Source organism: Cyclopterus lumpus, chromosome 18, assembly GCF_009769545.1.
Source record: "Cyclopterus lumpus isolate fCycLum1 chromosome 18, fCycLum1.pri, whole genome shotgun sequence".
Taxonomy (NCBI): domain Eukaryota; kingdom Metazoa; phylum Chordata; class Actinopteri; order Perciformes; family Cyclopteridae; genus Cyclopterus; species Cyclopterus lumpus.
In genome coordinates, this window is record NC_046983.1 from 9,466,886 (window position 1) to 9,488,600 (window position 21,715).

The window sequence follows — 21,715 nt, forward strand, 5'->3', positions numbered from 1 at the left end:
TCATTGCTTTAAAAAGTAAGAGAGGCTGAGCTGGGCATCAGTGTTTATGGGATCCTTTAAAAACAACACCCTCAAGATATCACTTATTTTCATTGGCAGCAGCTAGTTAATTCCCATGGAATATAATTACAGTGCAGGTAATACACTTTTTATTTGCAGTGACATTTATATTTTGGCTCATTACACTATTAAGTTTGGTCGAGAGACAACATAAAAATTGTATCCAGCATTACATTACATTACATGTCATTTAGCTGACGCTTTTATCCAAAGCGACTTACAATAAGTGCATTAAACCATGAGTCCAAACTCAGAACAAAAAGATTCAAGCAAGTACAATTTCTTCAATAACGTTAAACTACAAAGTACTATCAGTAAGAGCCATTTAAGTGCTACTAAAGTGCTTAACTACAAAGTGCTATCAGTAAGAGACATTTAAGTGCTACTAAAGTGCTACTCCGGCTCTACCTTCCCTATTCAAGGTATAGTCGAAAAAGATGTGTTTTTAGTTTGCGACGGAAGATATAGAGACTTTCTGCTGTCCTGATGTCAATGGGGAGCTCGTTCCACCAATGAGGAGCCAGCACAGCAAACAGTCGTGACTTTGTTGAGTGTTTAGCTCGTAGTGACGGAGCTACAAGCCGATTGGCAGAAGCCGAGCGAAGTGAACGAGCTGGGGTGTGAGGTTTGACCATGTCCTGGATGTAGACCGGACCCGATCTGTTCGCAGCACGGTACGCAAGTACCAATGTTTTGAAGCGGATGCGGGCGGCCACCGGTAACCAGTGAAGGTCGCGGAGGAGCGGAGTAGTGTGGGTAAATTTCGCATGTGTCCGCAAATGGCATATAAGATCACAGTGGTTTCTTTTTGCTCAAACACTAATAGAAAAAGGTAAATCAGAATTGTAATATAAACAAAAGCGACAGAGAAATACCAACCAGTAGAGGTCAACCGGTGCTCTTACAAAGAACCCACAACAACTTCTCAGTAAACAATGCCATTTGTGTTAGATAGGGAGGTTAAGGTCTTAACTTCCTCTCCTTTGTCCAGTGATAGTTTTCACTGAATGGAGCATGAACGCACCATAATGTAACTAAATGGAAACTCTGTACCTGATTTTATTCGTTCCGTGTGAAAGTATATCCGACAAAATTAACAGTAAAAAACATATATTGTCAAGGCAATATGTTGACATGCAAATATATTGCACAAATTTCAACAAATGTCCCCAATGGTGAAAGGCCTTAAGTTCTTCACCTCAGAGGTTTGGTACTGCCAAGACAATACCACATTAGCTACTTCTTTACTTCCACTTACTTATTTCACAGCCACAAGAGGTCCTTCTCAAGAAATCATATGAAAGTGTTTGACCAAAGAAACCGAAGTTGACTTTGTCACTTTTAGTTCAGCCTTAACACAATTTACTTAGAATGGATAAACGCGTGTGAGCAATGGCGCTTATTTCTCGACTGTTGCGAGTTGCACAAATGCATGTGCTGGTATCCGATCAGTAATTGGTATTAGACAAAACACTGGTTCAGGTTTTAGAGTCGGGAAGGAAAATAAATTATCGGAACATCTATATTGGGGTTTCAGTTTATTGTGTGCAATGGATTATTTGTAGACAATTAGTTACTTGACAACAATTAAATATGTAATTGGCAGTTAATGGGTAATCTACCTGCTGTGCCACCCTGAAAACTTGACTAACTACTCAGTCCATAATTACAATTATGTTACATTAATAATTTCAGTGAGCTTCCAGTACATGCAAGGCTGAATGCATTGTCAGACGCAAAGGTAATACTTCATCATCTATTCATTACTCATCATTAAGCATTACAGCATGGCCCTGAATATACTGTGTGTTAGGCAGTATTATGAGCAAATATTGCACCAGTGTAACATTTCTCTTGGGTTTTGTTCTTTAGATTCAGCAAACGGTGAAACACTAGGGGATTTGCAAACAAGTATGACATTTTCACCCTGAGGGACTGCTTATATTAAATATTAGCACTGACAGGTGTAGATTTCTTATGCCAACAAATCATCTAGTGAACCGCTCTCCTGCATCCTTGGGAGCCCGGGGTGCAGCCAAGACGTCTACCTTAGTTATGTGCAAGTCACTAGACCAGGTCCAATCGATTCTGGATCAAGACCAGGTCCAAAGGGCATCAAGATCAGTCAAACCGAGTACAGAGAGACCACCGAAATATGTTTAAATAGGCAAAACAATTTAGGACTGTCTTTTCTTATGCAAAAAATGAAGTATTTGGATTAACAATGATACATGAACATTAGTAATAATTGTATACTATGTTCTTAAACATTTAACAAATGTAAAAATCAGGAGAGGTTTGGACAACATGGCCTATTAATACCTTAATACACAAGTAGGGCTTTGGGTTGTTGATTACTACCAACAACTACTTAAAAGTAGTATTGTTATATTTACTCAATGCTTCGATTGGATCTCTGCTCGAATTAGCTAGCTTCTTTGTTCCATTGTTAAACTGTCACTTTCATATTACGGCCCATCTTTAACCAACATAAAGCTGTGCCCGAGGCGTGTCAATATTATTGCCAATTCCTTGGTTGCCAAAAGAGGTTGATGAAAGTTATAAATTACTAAATGCACTCTGTAAATTGTTTATATTGCCGGGAGGTGGAACAGGTAGGAAACAAAATGGATCTGTGAAGCTCTTATTCACAATATAGTCTTAAGGACAACAAGCCATAATAGCAGATACAAAAGTAAAAGAAATAGGTAAGATAACACATAAATAACGTTTCACTCCAAAATGCCCAATCGCCATTTTTGCTTTGTTAAATTTACTAAGGAGTACATGATCTGTCGTCAACAAATACAATAATGCAAGCAATTCCTCTCAATGAGTTTAGTGCACATCTGTGCAATCAACACAAGCGTGTACATGTCATAGATGTGGATGTTTTTTCGGAGCCAACATTAAAAGTACGAATGCAAACACGCAAGATGGACGAGAAAGGTTTCGATAACAAGAATCAACTCTGCGACAGAAAACTACAAACATGGAATCTTCACAGCCGAAGGGTCTATTGTTGGAGTACGTGGATGGGATTCAAGAAGCCGCTTTGCTTTTCCAATGTGAATTTGTTATTACAGCAAATTTAGATTGTGCTAATACTACTGGATGAAAGCATTAGTTGTTATAGCAGCATGTTTAAAAGCCAATCCCGGGGCAACGTATGGCACATGTTAGTGTGTATTAGTCTGCACTCATTACATTAAAACCACAGGTATATCTTATATTTAAGTAGCTGAAAAAGGGTTAAAAATATTTCTTGCTCCTTTTATGAAGATGCAACGAAAATAAAGCACAAAGACAGCGAGAGCAATGAGTGTCTGAAAAGTATTTTAAAGACACCGCTGATGTATGTAAATAGATGCCTCTTCACTCCTTTGTGTGTCAGACAAGCTGTGTCCGTCTCTAGAAAGAAAGAGTGGGCATTGTTATGAACTCCTACACTGCCCCCTGTTGGAGGTACACAGGCGTGCACAGTGAGGCATGGACGCAATTATCATCTGGTTAAGAACTTATTGAAAATGGCTGGTTATTTAGATGAGGATTATGGCATTTAATAAAAATAAATAAATATATTCAGACCACATGTGCCACTGTAAATGATGTACCTCTACAAGGCAAGTACTATTCAGGCCTTTAACATGGCTGTGCACATCAAATATGGGATGACAGGCTGCTCTGCTCTCCAACTTAATAGCGACACGATTTGTGTGCCATTTAGACAACACAAACAAACATCCACAGGCTTATTGAAAATATATGACTCTTTAAAAGCCATTGTGTAATGCTGCCAAATCGTATACTCCAGGCTGAAACGCAAAACCCTATCTTGAGAGGTTGGGGAATTTTCATTTTATGTGGTCTATTGTTGCTTACTGCCTGAGCAGAGTGGATAAATCAAACCAATGGCCCGGGAACACTCCTGGTCAGCCGCAATGGGAGCGAGAGAAGGGGATGGTAGGAGTGAAAGCCCACACATTGGAAAATTATCTGCTGTCTTTCAAACCAAAATCCCACATGATGGGAAAGCAGTGAAGTGGCACTACACTGTGACAGCGCCTTGTTAGTGACTTTAGCTTAAGAACTACTACAGCATTTGGCTCCTTCAGTGAGAGAAAAGAGCTGGGAATGTGAAATAACAAAAATGGAGGGAAAAAAAAGTGTGTGGGAGCATAAAGAGTAGTTGTAGTCGAGGAGAGAAACGAGAGAGCGAGAGGAAAGATATGGCCATGGATCACCGGTCGTCTCCAGTTCAAGGAAAGTTCATTGGAAGTCTTGCTCGGAATCATGTCATCTGTTTAGCTGTTCATTGGTCCCTGGGGTGCATCGCTCTGCCTTTACAGTCTGTTCAACTTGACAAAAGGGCACGAGGCTTATCAAATCTCCAGCAGCCAGGAACAGCTTCTCAGCCAAGTTACATATTTCAAATGAAATTCACAATATCAATTATGGATCTCTCCCAGTGTGGACAAAGCGGTTTCAGTCGGCAAATATAGGCATATGGTGGTTTGAAGCTTCTGAAGGAAAAACAAGCAGTAATTTGGCAGGCAGTAATAGTAGTCCAATTACAAACAGTGCCTCTGTCAGTGAGTCAGTGGGCATGCAGAATGCTATGAAGAATGGCGCCTTCTGTCTTCGTCCAGATGACTGAAAAGCAATGGGAATGAAAAAGGAGATTCGTATCTAATTGCTACAACAAATGCCAAAGTGGCAAATGGCTGTTGTCAAACGGAGACGGTTTTATACATGTAAACAGGGAAATTAGGCAGAGGACAGTTCGTAGACTCATTTCTTTTGTGAACACTGTATGTATGGTTTAATAAGTTGAAACCATATTACAAACATTGATACAAATTAATGTGTGAGACATTATACACACAAACGCAATCATTTCACTGCTGATACATGTAGGACATGTCAAAAAAAACATTTCTGGAGGTGGCTAACCAGGTGAATACAGGTGCTTTCAATGAAACGTGAGGCATAAGAAGATTAGTGTCTGAGCTGAGCGTATGTCACCCACAAAAGTAAATTTCATTTATTTATTGCTGTTGTAATGTTGAACCCAGAGAAAAGTTGCAGTTTTCCTGAGCCCTACTGAGCGTTTTAGCGTCTTTCAGCATCTTGTTTTAGTTGTCGGTGTCTGTATGCGAACAAGTTCGCGATATCAACTTGAAAGATGATAAAGGTTTCGTGTTCCGTGAACAGCTTGTTCGTGCTGTTCCCGAGTGACCAAACTATAAGCCGCTTCAGGTTTCAATGAGCAGTAAATCACCCTTCGCTGTTTTAAATGCATCCGTTTCGATAAACTAGCCAGCCTATTGTTATGTACGGCTGAAGTTATGTTGCTTTTTCTGAGGCCTTTCACATTGCCTGTGTTTGAAAGAAGCCATAAGCACTAATTTGCCTTGTTTTGCTTTCTTATCCACTCCGCTGACAAACTCTTCTCGGTTCTGACAATCCTTCTCTTAATCCAACAGCATGCCATGCATTTGTTGAAAATGGCAGACTCAAACTCAAGGTCATACAGACTTTAAAATACCAACTTAAGACCATAAATGCACAAAACTGATATTACCAACAGTCTATGCTATGTCATCGTATACTGCCTTCGTTACCGCATCTTTATCCTTGATGCCCGCCCTGCTTTGTCTTAAGAGGAGCAGACGAAGCGAAGGAAGGCTGGAGAAGAGCTTTGAGAGCCCTCTAAGAGATGATGCTATTGGGTCTATCCCTGCACTGGCCTCTTTCACGTCCTTTATAACAGCCGCGCGATTATAGTTCTGCTGCCATCTTTTTCTTCAGCGTCGAGCAGTCAACAAGTGAAGAAGTAAAAGAGATGAAGGTGTCCACAGGTGTCCGCCAGTGTACCGGCTTTCCAGGTCGGCTTCTACCTCCCGTCGTACCTCCCCATCTGTAGAGCTGCCTCTTTGCTTTCCACGCTGGGTTAGCCAACAGATACCCCGTAGGCCACCTGCCAGTCTGTGCCCGCTTGCCTTCAGGGAATCTGTGGCGTTGAGTTGAAGACTTCCCGATGCCTCAAGTTGAAAGTGGTGGCACAGCAGATGGGCAGAGCATCAACTTCATCAGCCGACATCTCCACCATGACCACTAAGCCCGGGGCTCTCTCCCCAGACCATAAACGTGGACATCTGGAAGGCTGCGACAGCTGTGCTGAACCTCACCCCGGCTATGACGATAGAGGTGTCCAGAATAACGGCATAGCAAAACGATGATGCACCGTTACTGCCGGCCCCACAGGTCGCAGCTTGACCAGACGGGGAGATGTTGGATGGTGCATATCCCCTGGTGGACTGTTTGGACCACTCCTCCAGTACGCCACCGCTAATCCTAACCCGTGGCATTAAGAGCAGGCGGCCTGCCCCTGCCTGGTCTCACCCATCGGGGCGAGTTACTGGTGGCATTCCAGCACGACCCGTGTCGGTCTCAGGTTTTGGACACCTAGCGCACAACGCTGACGCGGTCATGCATGTTCACTACCAGCACCGGCCCTTTTTTAAAAAAAGGCAGCTTCCCATCTGAAGGTAGCCAACGGCGGAGAAGGACAATGAAGAGAAAGAGAACACTCTCGATAGACGCTCCACAGAAGTGAGTGCCCAGCGCGGCACAGCCTGCTATCCATAATTACATGGTTTTTGAGGCTAATTTCAAGGGGCTACACATTCTTGTTTGCCTGCCCCCAAGGTGCACAATGAGAGAACTTTATCCTCATCCAAGGCCCTCCTCAGAGGGAAGACAGAGACAGACATCTGCGCAGTGGCATCCTGGGCTCATCCGTTTCCGCAAGATATAAAGCCTTCCTGACTCCTTCAGTGGTAAATGTGCTATACAGCAGATGCCGCGCTGCCCGATCTGGCGCTTTTACGCATGTGCGCGACGATGCGCCTCTAATTTGATCATCGAGGATTAGTGGGCTACATGGGGACTCTTCTGCAGCAGTAGTGCAGGGTGTAGAGAGTGAAACGTATTCACTTCTGCACACAGGGCTGACACGGTGTACACCGTGGCTCAGTCTCGCTGCATGCCTGCCTTATTGCTTGTGATGCATGTTGTCTGCTAGCGGACCTGGGTGTCACAGTGGGGCATGGACTACATCAGCTTTGCCCTAATCCGAATAGCGAAAGTCCTTAGAATGCGAAATAGAAGGTTAGTAATACACTGTAACTCCAGTCTCTGAGTATAGGCATCGCCCTCTGAGCTGGGGTCGCCTCTGGCTACACCTGCGCCAGCTGAAGACGTGCTCGATCAAAGTGGGAGCAGAAAAAGGGTTCACGGCTGTCACATATCTCAAGTGCAGATGTAAGAGAGTTGCAAAACTAAAATCCTCACGTCTGTACGCCTACACTCACAGAACCCAGAGTTACAATTCATAACTGACGCCATACGGGCGTCTCTCCAGTGTGTTGTGTAATACGAGTATGATGCATGTGTAAAGAAGGATAAAGAAACAGAAGGTTTAGTGTTAGTGTCCATCTCTGTAGTCACCAAGTCGCTCCACCTCTGTGATACAGTCTCAAAAGAAAGTGCCATCATCTGTGTATATCAACATACATCTTTTAAATAGGTGCACAGGTTGATGAACACAGTGACAGCCAAGGTGGAAATATTACACCCAGTTTCTCAGACTTTTAACTCCAAAATCAAGCTACACTCTCAGTTGTCTCATTAAGACCTGGCTTCTGTCAATCACAGCACATCCAAGCACACAGACAGACCCACTTTGTTGAGCTGTGTGTGGTTCATTACATTGGCAGGGGGGAAAACCTGATTTAACACAATTAGCATTAACTGGTTATCATTTCCCACTGGGAATAAATAGTCTGACTATTTCACTTTAAAATAAAATCGAGACCAGTAAACCAATACAACATGATACACGTTGGTACAAGATACATGTGATGCAATGTGATGTAAAACAGTACAGGCAGGCAGGAAATAAGCCAGCACTGCAATCACACTGGAATAATCCTTTATAGGAATGTATGGAGGGCAGAATGCAATACACAGTTCAACACGGTACACAGCAAAACAAAGAAAGAAGCTTGTCTGAAGGTAAATAATATTCAACCAGTATATTGCCTTGTGTTTCCCACCTGCTAAGTCTCAATATTGTAATATGATATTCCCACGTATACAACCTGGGGCCATGTAAAAATACAAAGAAACAAAGCAGATGTGTCATTCCTGTATTGAAAAACTCAGTGTGACATTTGAAGATAGATTGTATTTAATGTATATCATGTCTATAGTATGGGGCTGCTGAGCCTCAAGTGTCTAAAGACATTAAACAGCATAATATTCAGCATGCATAGGAATAACAAAAAGCCTTCAAATATACCTCCTGGTTGACTCAAATGAAAAATGAAAGCTGTCACAATTAGCCTCTCCATTCCTTTTATTATTCTGCTTAAAACATGCTTCAAGGTAATTATAATAACAGCCACTGCAGAAAAGGCTGGGATGATAAACCAAGAGGTTGTGTGCGTGTATCATAATGCTTCATTTAGGCTCCGATTCAAATTGAAAAACAATGTCGGCTCAGAAGGGTGACATGATTTGCACATGCTTGTTTTTAGCGATGGCTTTGCTTTGAGCTGAAAAACGTCTTAAAATCGAGGAGCTGGGGCACTTAACGTATTTTAAACAAAAACAATGATATTGTTGTATGCTAATATATTAATTGTATCGTGCACAAAACCTACATACAAAGCGAGCAAACCAATAAGCTTTCTTTTCCCCCGACAACAATTTATGAAATGCTTTTTTGCTGGAAATTATGTATTTCTGAGGAAAGCGAGAGAAAATAGGGTCTACGATGCACATCAGTTCTGTTGTCATATTCAAAATGAAATCCTTTCTTCAAACTTGAGTTCACTACAGTTTATGTTGAGGTGCTTAATCGTACATTTAATATGTAATTTAGCTTTGGAGCTTGTACAACTTGACAGATTTTCCCCAAATGCCAAAGCAGTGTTTTAATAGCACGTCACGGAAGGAATTCTGAGGATGGTGTCTTTTTTTTCTAACCTCTGCAAACCCCAAAACAAGAACAAAAGAATGCAATTGAACAATGTACTGCATCATAGGATGGAGCTGCAATATTTAGCGTGCCCGGCTAACCAGAAGTAGCAGCGCATTGCTCCAGGGCCAAAGTGCACATCATTCACAAAACTACATTAGAGGTTGTGTTCAATTTAAAGTGAAATTAGAAGCTCTGTCACGCTCTCTATTGGTTTAAGTTTACCACAATGTTACCTGATATAAGTGTGCCAACCACATTGAATAGTCCATATTCTAAAAACACTTTCTCTTGTAACGTGAAGTGAAAACCTTTGCACGCAGGTTATGTTAGATCAAAACAGCCGGAGCCAGCTTACATGTTTTCTCATAATACTAAGACTAACTAGTTCTACACTAAAATATAAGAGCTAGATTGGATAAATGGATCTTCAGCTGGTGAGGATGCTGAGATTTTGGACATGGAGTTAATAGTCAAGGCACCTTTAACAGAGTTGTCATTTGAAACGGATATTGATTTTTGTTTTCATTTTAAGTTATCATTCTTGATGACTTAGGGAAGTACAAGCCATCATCAAACCAGCAACCTTCCGACCGCCGGGCCGGCCTCCCCAGTTAAAACTTCCCAGCATGCTTACTATTCCGGTTGTGTTGCACGTTGGCAGCGCATCCCATTACGGAGCAGTTTAAAATGACAAAGCATGTGATGTGAACAAGAAACAGGGAGGCCGTCATCACGGTCTAGGGCCAAGCTGCGGTGCCAAGTCCAGCTGGTACTCCCCCCCCCCCCCCCCCCCTCCCCGGTGCTCCCCCATGGCGACTGAGTGTCGGCAGAGTTACACGCGAGTCTCACAACTGTCCTGGAACATCTCTGAACGTCATCAGGATTTAATGAGGTGACAGTGCATTGTATCAAAAGCTAGTGGGGGGCCTGCTGCTGCCTGCCACTCTCCCCTCATTAAAACCTGTTTAATGGGCTCTGAAGAGGGGAAACCTCTTCTAACTGGCTTTACACTTGTTCAGGTTGTCAAGGACAATCATTTTTGTTTAAGGACAAACTTGCCATTCAGCACTAAAATATTGATTCAAGTAAACGCCAAGGGGTATAACGGCAGTGTCTATAGAGCGGATGGCGTTCCGAGACTCAAAGAATACAGACAAGACTGTATATTTAGCAGGCTAGGTGAAAAGTAACACTGGAAGTGGTTGTAAAGAATGCATTGGTAATTGCCTATTGACACTCCTTCATCACAGTTATGTCCAAGTGAAGCAAGTAGAGTTTAAACAAAAAGCAAAAAAAAAAGGTTAAAGCGAACAACGATAACCATTTTGGAGAGAGTGTTGACATTTGCAGGCCCGGGGCTTTGTTGGAAGAACGGATGGCATTTCCTCACCGTGGCCTGTGACGGTGAACAGATCAGATCAACCAAAGGATATAATATGTTCAAAGAACATCCCCAAAAAACAGCACCGCTTCACGCTGGTGTTTATTATGCGCTTTGCACTTTTCAAGTTCATGCCACAAAAGCAAAGCCTCGAGCCAATCAAGATGAATATATTCTCCGTTCAATGTGACAGCTTATGGAAAATCAAACTGGCACAGGCATTCGAGATGCGGATAGTTTTTTTTTTTCCTTCAAGAAGAACTAATTACATCATTAGCCACATTAAAACAACTTTGCATTTGAAAAAAAGGGCAAATTACTTCTATAGCATGAAATGCAATCGGTTTGCTAGCTTGTGTGTCATTGTGTCGCGGTAATAGGAGAAGGTAGCTGTGTGCAAATTAAAGACGGGGCCAAATGACACGTTCATTAGTATGACACTAATTATCCATTTACTCAGTTAATGAGTGCAGATGCTTAAAAGTAGATAATGGCCAATATGTCCTCAAGGTACTGTGAATAACTTTAAATGAGCTTTCTTTTTTTTTTTTTTCCACACTCAGGCATGGTCACGCTCCATATCAAGGTTTATGATCTTAATTCATTGTGTTCAATGGTATGATAATAAACGAATATGTGGGCTATGTTGAGTGATACTGAGCAATGGAAACCTGGATTGATTGAGATAAGTTCACATAACATTGTAGAAATTATCCAACAAAGGCAGAAGACGACTAAATATGGATGCAAACTATTTTAAATATCCTAAAAATGAGGGAAATGCATTAAAACATTTTTTTATCCAAATCCATTTGTTAGACGTTGAGGACACACAAAGCCTTTTGTTGAGAGACTAAATGTAAACATGACATTGTTTATAAACAATAAAACAAAAAAGGGGCAGCTTTAAGTTTCACATATAAGTTTCATATTCTGTTGCCATTTATTATTCTGTAAAATTGTCTTTCACGTTATATATTATATTTTTTAATATCTAATTAAATGTAGATAAGGGGAAACAAGTCAAATAATGTGGTTACCTTGTTTGTATACATTTCTAAATGATAATGCATTAGCGTCACAGATGGATGAGCTCAAATGGAAGCTCCACTAACAGATGACCTCTGGTCAGTTCTTAGGTGAGAATGCAAAGACTGATGGGATGTATGCTGCCATTACAATTTCTGTCACTCTAAAATAAAAATGTTCAATAGGATGACCTCCGTACTGGTGAATGTGGCGACAGTGAAGGACACTTTTAATCTTTATTTAAAAAAAAGCCTTTATAGTGGGGCCTGACATTCAAACAGCGTTGTCAAAAAGTCTGGAAACAAAGTTTAGGGATGTCTTTTTATTTTTATTAAACAAATGCACATTCATCATGTGTTGTGCTCAGTAAAACTGGAGAGACAAACCTGAAATGATTTCCACACAGAGGCAGTTTCTGTGATGTGAGGGGAAGCTATAACTCTTCAAAACAGCAGTTATCGCCGGCAATCTATAAACATAAATCATCCGGTAACAACACATTCATCACAGAATGGCAAGTAAAGAGCAGAGGGAAAGGGGAACGTCTGCGTAATACCTCCGATTAAATCTGGGGGAAGCGGCACAAAAGTTACATTCAAGCAAAATCATTTGTTCTTGGCAAATTAGTGTGGGCAGGTGCCATTATATTCTCGCATGATCTCTTTGGCTTTTAGAAAGAAATTCATCTTTTCAGAAAAGGAGGAGGGAGCAAATCACTGTGAAGTAATTCAATCACTGCCTAGTGATTCAAGTAAAATTACCCTTTTTCGCTTTGTATGCAACTACTGAGCTTCAGTGTCGATGGCATTTAGAACAATGATAGCGACTGTCAAAAAGAAGTCGCCCTGGTTCACAGCACCCAGGGACTGAAGGAATACACAACTTACTGGACTCTCTGTGGCTGCATGATTTCACTTTTCAAAAAGGCGTACCCTTTAGATGTATGACCTAGTGCTCCCCTTGGAAGGCTAAAAGACTCGTCCTTTAAACTTGTCAAATTTAGAACCAACAACACCTCGACGTGTTTAACTGACCCTCTCTTGCAAAAACCTGCCACCGAACGCCGCTGCAATATGAATAAATAAGCAAACATACGCTCATCTTATGCCACCCCTCACACAGCGTACAGTTCTGAACCCAATTTCACACTCCGCTGCCTTCTCAGACAATTTAGACAGCAGAAAGTGAAGAGACAATGCATTTATTTATCGACTTTTTGGTACAGGGGGGGATTTGTCAGTCTGTGTGTGTATGCCAGAGGAGTAAGTATTTGTGTACGTGTGCATGTGCCCATGCACCTATATATATATATATATATATATATATATATATATATATATATATATATATATATATATATATATATATATATATATATATGACAAAAAACACATCGGAGGGAAGCAAGAGAAATGTGATTCAACCCCGAAGAGACACAGAGAGAGGAAGAGCGAGACAACGGGCATATCCAGGGGAATTGTTTTCTTAGTCACTCATCCGGTGTTTGTCCCCAGCACTCCCGCGATGTGCCGAAGGAGGACATGAAACGCTCCCCGTCCACAGAGAGACACAACTCCACCGCGAGAATGCTGACAAATGAGAATGACTCTGGGTGGAGTTTAAATACAAGTAGGCCAGTTGTCACAAGAACTCAGCGCAAATATTTGGACCAAAATGCATATTCGCGTCTACGTGTTGGTCCGGCTGCCTTCAAGCAGCACTCTTCTGTACGTAGAAACATGTATGGAATAATGTTGTGTGTCCATTGAAACGTAAAGATATGCAGCACTTTATCAAACTATTTCACACGTAAACGTGGGAGTAAAAACAGTTGAGGGACCTCCGGTTGCATTATGGGAAATGTAGGACCAAGTTGGGATACGGTGGCCTCTACTGCAATTTAAAACCTTCTTTGTCGCATCCCACAACTTCAGCTAAACTGAGAGATTATCCCTTTAAACCGTGAAGAATAATTCCACAATGTGGCCTCATGAAATAACATTTGTATTCCAACAGAAAAGGAAGCTTTTAAGAAAAGTTTTTTTAAAAAAGAACCTTTTTGTACCATTTAAGAGACATGAGACTATTACTCGATTGATTTTTTTTCTTCTTTTTCCTCACCCCGTCATTCTTTTTATATGCAGGGTCTGGAAAAAATAAGCAGCATCGGCTCCTCTTAAAACACACATGTAAGTCTTTATTTTGCATCAGTTGCTCAGTTTGCAAAGTGACGTCAAGGACAAAACCTCTAAGCTGGCAGGGGGAAAATAGAGTGCCTTGCCAAAGACACGTTTGCACCTGGAAATTATTCAAAGCGCAGCCGTGTATAAAATATCCAAGTGCTCCCCGAGTAGAACCGGGGGTGGGGGGGGTTCAGGTTCACCGAGCAGTTCCTTATCACAAAGACTTTGGATAATTGACTCCGACATGTCAAATAAACTTTCTACAAAATTCACAAGTAAGCAGGTATGACATTCTAATGGGCTTCTTCATTAAGTCTTTCAGCAGGGGGTAATGTTTGAAATTAATGTGACATTTTCAACTCCAAAGAGTTTCAGTTTTCAGCTATTTCTCAGCGCCTAATACTCGCTGCGCATGTAATATATGCACAGTTGTGATCTTATACAAAGCTGTGTTTTCTAAGCTGCTGGAATCCGACATCTAACGGCGAACAACACGCACATGTGCGCGCACATCAGCGTCGGTGAAAGAGCAACAGTGTGGCGGTGGGGTACAAACGGGTATCTGATTTGAGGCTTCTCACCAGCAGTCGCCGGGTCAACGAGTTTCACAGACTGTGGCTTTCAGTCGATGTCTTTAATGTATGAGAGTAATAACTATGTTCCACAAAATGTGCAACGACTGCATTAACGACACGTTCCTTCTTCTGTTCAAAATAATTGTAAAAAGAAAAAACGTCAAGAGGCATTCGCAATGAAATAAATTCACAACAGAAAGAAAAAAAAGTATGAATCTGTTTCTCTGTGCTCTTTATGCCTTATCTTTATGAGAGTTAGTTCCACTTCTGTCAAAGTGCGATTCCTGAAATTACAACCGTGAAAGCGATGGATGCAGAACAATCCATCGTATGGTAACTAGGGAGACTGGTTCTAAAATGCCGGCGAGAGACGATGCAAAAAGAAGATGAACGTTGTCTTCTTTCCCTGCAATATGAAGGGGTTAGTCTTCCCCAGTTGAGTTTTATCCAAGACTCTTTATCCAACACTCTGCACTATTATCATAATTTCCCACTAAGCAGAAGCTCCCCAGATACTCCCCAGAGAGCGGCATTGAGCTGTACTAGCGCCTTTGCCATGTTACCATGGAAACATTCCCATGGCATAGCCCATTACAGAAACAGACACTTGCACATCACTTCCGAAAAAAAAAGCTTTCGGGGGAAGATTTCAATCCCAGTGTAAAAGAATACTGCAATTGTCTTTTGCTCAGATGTGAAACCTGAATCGATATGTGGGACACTTTGTTGGAGCCTTTTAAGGGTTTTCTGTTCAACATTAAGGCTGTCCAGGTAGTTTTCATCAAAAAGAAAGAAAAACAGCACTTTTTCCTTCATACAGAATATCATATTAATAAAATGCACTAAACTGCTGACTAATTTCATCAAGCATGAATTGAAAATAAAGAACCCTCTGGCAGCCCCTCGTCTCAGCATCTATTTCCTCCATCACCTAAATGGTCCTTGATGAGGTTAAGTACACCGGTAGCCCGACTGTTGCACATATTCTGCTGTGGGGAGATATTATCCTGGAGGCCTGCTCGCTTTTGATTAAGTCACGTTGTTATTATGCCGTCTCTGCATCCATGTAATGAGGCTGACGGAAAGAGGATGAAGCCTCGATGAAACATCCAAAATAGCCGTTACGACTTCTCGGCCATTGAAAATAAATAAATAAATAAAAAAGACTTTGGTGAATGCGGAGTCTAACTCCCAGTGACAGGGTGTTGTTTGTTTACCTTTGGGAGCAGAGCATCTTTTTGGCCCCTACTGCAAACACCAACCCTCCTCTGAAGAGACGCGTGCTACTTCACAGGCATCACTCACCTCCTCAACACTGATTGCTCCATTATGACATATCATTACCTCTGTGACTAATGAGTCACCTCGGAAATAGGAGAGTTCATCAATACTGAGCGGCGCCATCATAGGTGGACCTTTGCTGTGAATACAGAACGACTCGTGATGGATCTTTTGGTTTTAAGATGTTGATTTTTGAAGTGACTCATCACTTCCGTATGACCTTTAATTGAGCAAAGTGATAGTCAATTCATCGTTGCAGGAAAAAATGGCATCGAAGCTCAATCGTGAAGTCCTGAGAGGGGCTGCGTTGCCTGCGACTGATTAGTTTGGGTTGGGCCAGATTAATCTGAATGGCGAGGGAACGCTGATTAATGTTGGAGTCACTTCAAGCTCACCTTGATTAATTCCAAGGAAGTCGCTATTTGTGTGCCAAACAGTTTGAGCCTCCGACAAACAAATTGTTGATTTCTGACGCTCGCGAGCAGTCGCACAAGCATGAACTCATTTGACAAATACATTGTTTTTACGCCGACTTTATTTGCAGAGGGCATCGACAAACCAATAACAAAGTGCGGCCAAACGTACCGCTTCAGGCAGGCTGCGCAGGTCCCGAAGGAGTTGGAGGCGGTCCAGAAGCTTCAGGGCACTTGAACTGGGAGATGAACGGTCGCCCATCTTCTCCTCCCAGCACGCGCACTCTATTCACCAGCAGGCCCCAGTAACACCTGTTCCTGCTGCGGCATCAGGAACGACATTTTAACATCTGTTCCCCTCCCCCAATCCCTCACGGAATCTGTGCACGCTTTCACAATTACAGATATGTTGACGTCGCATTAATTAAGTGCCACTAATCCAATAAAGTATGAAAACTCTGGTCACAACGAAGGGTTGACCGACCGCACAGGAAGTGTCATGCATTCTCACACTCAATGTTGAAACTGCATAATATGTATATAGACAGACAAGTATATAGATGTGAAAAACTAGACTTCCATGGAACATCTAAGTTAGCCCGTTCCTGTCTGTGGAGAACGTCTGGAAGGTGAGTACAAATGCCTTTTTTTTTTTAGGATAAGCTTGAGGATTTTTAGCATTTATTTTATTTCTTGCAGCAATAGGTCTTTTGGGAAAGAGTAAAGTAGACACTGGCTGCTTAATTGGCTGTCAAAAAGTGCAACTGAAATAGCACAGGCTTCATGTGATGAAGAAGAGGAGAGTATTCGAAGTTTGGGCTTGAAGTGGCGTCAGCGTGAGCTTTTGTGTGACTCATGCCTATCGTCTGAGAATTTGGGCGTCTAAGACAACATATTTCACACGTCTTGGATTATAAGCTTTTAGACGCTAGAGAAGATTATAAGAATTTAGTTCTACGAAAAAGGAAAAAGTACAGAAAAGTTATCAGCCATCAATAAAAAAAAGCCCCATTTGTCACTGCGGGCCATAAAAAGAAGGTGCAACAAGAGCTGAGCTGTGTCGCAGGGACCAAAAGAGAAATGCAAAAAAGAGATGTGTTCATTGCTGTTGATGTCCGACTTAAAATGAAAAGAAAGAAGTCGGATTTGCACCCCGCCGACGTCTACATGCTGCAGTAGTTCAAAGGCACGACAAGGCCATTAAAGCGAGGAAAGGAAACGTAAAAAACAAAACCTTCATGGAAAGAGACAGAAACTCATTCAGCAATATACTCCTCTCCTGACATTCCTTTTGACAATTACTTATGTCATACAATTGCTTGCCAGCTGGAGGTGGGAAGAAATCTGACAGTTTCATCACAACTTTGACAAAAGTAATTTACTCGGCTCAGTTCTGTTGTGCTTCTGCGGGAAATAAATCATAAAAATAAAATAAATAAAATAAATGGCACCCCACCAGGATTTGACAGTTCAATGTCTTCCAACCAGAGCACAAATGGTGTCGTCTGAACCCAGCGTCATAAAAGTGGGAGCTAGCAGGGCCGTGTGCAGTGACCCATCATCTGTCTGGGGGACACTTCACTGGTCCAATGCTGTTCATAGGACAGCAATGGACTGTATCCAGACAGCAGTTTAAAGCTTAGCTTGACAGAAACCGTTGAAAGAAACTGGATTTAGAATGGCTTCAGGTTGTATTCCTTACATTTCTCGGTCCTTAAACATTGTTCCTTCTACGCCACATAAAGTGCGTATTCCATTACAGTGCATAGAGTTTTCATCGCGGAGGGTTCGTAAGATCTCTCAAAAACGAGCCGTTTATACTTGCTGTAGTGAAGTACCAAAAAGATGCGATGACGGAGAACAGTTTGAAGGTTTGTGTGGTTATTTGTATCCGAATCGAAAAGCACATTTGTGAAATTCAATAAACTATTTGACAGGAAATGATTGCGAGGAGAGACTCTTTTCTTTCCCCCCACCAACGGATGAGGGAGCTTGGAAAGGTAATTCATGTTGGAAGGCCTTCGATAACAAGCCAATAAGGGAAAAGTCTTCCTAAAAATATGGCAACCGCCTCAATAATGTTTTAACCACCAAGCAGAACTCAAGTGACCCTTCGACCTCACGCGCTCGACGGGAGTTGATATACGCTCCGATTAACGGTGCATCACATCCAATGCTTTGTCTTTTTACCGTCCGATTATTTATTCTATTACCTGGGCACTACTTTGTCTCGCCTCTAGAACGAACAATGTTGCCGTTGTAATGGAGACACCGTTCTTTAAAAATTCAACACGTTTGAAATAATAGTAGTAATAAAAATAATAATCACCCAATTAACACACATCCACGTCGTAAAATATATTCCTAATTTGGTTTAATCAAATTTCCACGGCTGCACAAGTAGGTGATGCATTTCCAATGGGCATGGTGACAGAATATTTAATGACATGAACGTTGATTTATAGGTATCATAACCAAATGAGCTTTTTTTTTTTTTGTTGGTGTTATTGATGTAGGAAAAAATTTAATCTGATGCTCCCATAATCATGTTGAGCACTATAACTCTTAATTCTCAAAAGGAGTGCTAAATCTTTGCTCTACTATCATTCATCAGGGTTGCAGTCTGCATACTTATTTCAGTAAAGATTAACCAGCGAGAGCATGAACATTTAAAAGGTATTACAGATGTACACTGAGCTCACTCCATCAGTGGTCAGATATATTCACTTGAGGCCATCGACCAGCATATGTTGGTGAGAAGGAGGCTTGATTGGCTTGCTGGTCTACCTGACAGAATTCCAATGGTTGTTTCATGGTATTAATGCACCATTTAAATGCAGACCCTGAAGCTGAGGGGGGGAACCCGTGCGATGAGAGTATGAATGGAATCTGAAAGTCAGATGTCAGGAGTCAGCGAAGGGGAGAATTGTTCTCAAAACGCAGAAACCACAGGAGTGGAATATCAAATGTTCAAATCTTTTTCTAGGGATTTTGGAGTGTGACTGGAAAAAAGAAAAGAAAAAAAGTGAGCTCTTCTCTTTCAATAGCACCAAAGTACAATCGCCCGCTTGGGGTCCCTCCAAGCAGATGACTCTTTGAGGGGGGAAAAAAAAAGAAATGCACGCAAATTAAATGAATAGTGAACAGGTGCGCTGCACACCTGAGACGAAACGACCACAATGGTCATTCTTTTCAGAGAAGACTACAGGGAACAGATGGATCTGGCTTTTTTTTGGGGACACAATTCAAATTACTTACCACATGTAGTCCACAAAAATCTAAAAACAGAAAGGCCACAGAAATCAACAGAGACATGTGCAAGTCATGGAGCCATAATTTCTAGAATAAGAACCTCTTTACAAAAAAGCAAATGATGAATATTGCCAATGCAATGGCATTAACACAGAATTGCAAATGTAATCGAAACAAACTACTTTCAAATTAAACATCTCTTCTAGTTTAAAAGGAAAACATTGTCTGGAACTTGAAGGAAATGAAATGTGTCTGATGAGCCATTGCATGGGGAAATCAATTCATTTGCCAAGTTATTTATTGCCCGTCAGCATGAGGTGCTGATTCATAATGTGTTGCTGCAGAAAGAATAGAGACGGGAGAGGAAATTTGAAGAGAATTATTTTATTTATGCAAACAGGATGTGTTCTTAAAAAAGAAAAAAAAAAAAAAAGGAGAGAGGGGGGAAATGACATTTTTCAATACCTTTTTTGTCTTCTTTTTCAAAAATATGCGTGTGCTTCCAGCAACGTGTACCTGCGGCTACTAAGAACCAAGCACAAATATTAAAAGAGAAATTCAACCCAAATCCCCAAAACACTGAATGAAAGAAAGAAGGAAAGCACAAAAAGAAGAAAAAAAAAGTGCCTCAAATAAATACTAAATATCACAATAGCAGCAATGTGCACCAAAACAAACAAAGGAAGCGGGAACCTTTCTCTTCACCGCACACAATACAACTAAATTGTTGAATTAGTACAACTCAGAAAGACGGCTTTTTCTACATCGAATCTCACCGCCGTCTCTGAGAAAAGAATCAAGAGCGCGGTGCCGTGTTGTCGTTCAACATTTGGTTGTCCCAAAACATCGCACAGCGTGTCCGATCACGTCGAGCTGAGCCTGACAAGCCGAGGAGCAACATGCAACAGCCTCGGCTGTCGGCATCCAGATGTGCTCCATTCACACGTACAGCTGTGCTCAGAACAGGCGTCGACGTGCCGCCGGGCTGCAGCTGTGCGCGTTTTCTAAACGCGCACGTTTGCATGTACGCGTCGAGCCTGCACATCGGTGGGCTCGACGTACGGCAAACATCCAGGATACCAGTGAGCAAGCGGTCATCTATGTTAGCATGTCAAGCATTATAATTCTCAAAGTCCCCCGAATGTTCATTTGAAATGTTTGAGACATAAAATGACATGTGACACCTTATTGGCAGAGCTAGATGAGAAGTAAGAGGCTCGAATTATTCATATTCTGACGACTATGGATGACTTACGAGATTTCAGTGGCAATCAATTCAGTACTTGTTGAGCCATGTCATTCTGTCCCAAAGTGTTGAACACTTTCATACGCAGCAAAGTGAACGTGGAGCACGATCAACGCACAGTCACTTTGCTCCACTGAACACTGCCGTCTAGAAAACTTGGCTTTGGAGAAAAGCAAAGAGTCTCTTAAGGTTTTGAGAGATTTTCACACAGAAAAAGTTTAACATAAAGTTGAGAGGATACACCACCCTAAAAGTAGTAGTAATAAGAATAAAAAAGGAGAAATGCAAACGAAGGCCTGGTGGTAACAATGAGGGGAATGTCAGGTGAGGCTTTTTTTTTTACTTTCATCACAGCACCATTGGTGGAAGCATCACACCTCAATATGTTAACATGGATCACGATGTTCATTTGAAAATCGAAAAAGGTACTTAACAAAACAATATCGTCTCACCTCCAATCGTGTTTTTAGGGTACTCATTTTGATGTCTACTTAAAAAGCCATTTGTCTGCTCATATCAAATTGTAATCGGCATTCCGATTGCAGTAAAACGACAGGGATAAAAAATAAATTCCAAAAACAACTCACCAATTATAGACACTATGAGCACTTTAAAATTGTTGCATCCTGTTTTTTTTAAGTGGACATTTTTACTCTGATAATCAATAAGTACAAAGACACCTGCGCATAGAAGAATAGTGACTAATTTACCCCCCCCCACCCCCATTCCTCCAATGGAATAACCCTTTTTTAAATGCAAATAACTAGGAGGCAATTGGCTTCTTATCATACGTGCCATTGTCTCCTTCGGGGCAGTGGGGCAGAGCCATGTTGCTCCACAGAGCAGAGCATTACAGTGTATACTAGAACAAAGCAGCGTCAGAATAAATTGCAGAAAAGATGCTCTATTAAGCGGGAGGATGCTATATATATATATATATATATATATATATATATATATTTATATATTTCTGCTGCTACATACCAATAGAACGCAAACATAAAAGTAACTCTGGCAGCGTCTGTAAGTTGACGTGTAGGTGGGGACAGCGGGACGAATTTATCTTGGATTTATTTCGTTTTTTGGGATTCATGGGAACTACTTCCTGTTGTCTTTGCCTTATCTGCATTATCTGGAACCACCCTCGAAATATAGAAGATGCAAATATGAAAGAGAGGCACTGCATGCTCTTACTATGCACACTTCAGCCCGACAAGTCAAACAGGTGTTCAGTGAAGAAACCCTG

General features: G+C 41.5%; 1 protein-coding gene across 5 annotated transcripts in view; it reads right to left on the reverse strand.

The window, feature by feature from the left end:
* Nucleotides 1-19,640: 19,640 nt before the first annotated feature.
* The window catches only part of LOC117747994 (caspase activity and apoptosis inhibitor 1), a 6,448-nt gene continuing 4,373 nt past the window's right edge, over nucleotides 19,641-21,715 (reverse strand). For all 5 annotated transcript variants that reach the window (XM_034557558.1, XM_034557557.1, XM_034557561.1 and 2 more), the window contains exon 6: nucleotides 19,641-21,715. This exon is cut by the window's right edge and continues 978 nt beyond it. The gene's annotated coding sequence lies outside the window, so the exon portion shown is untranslated.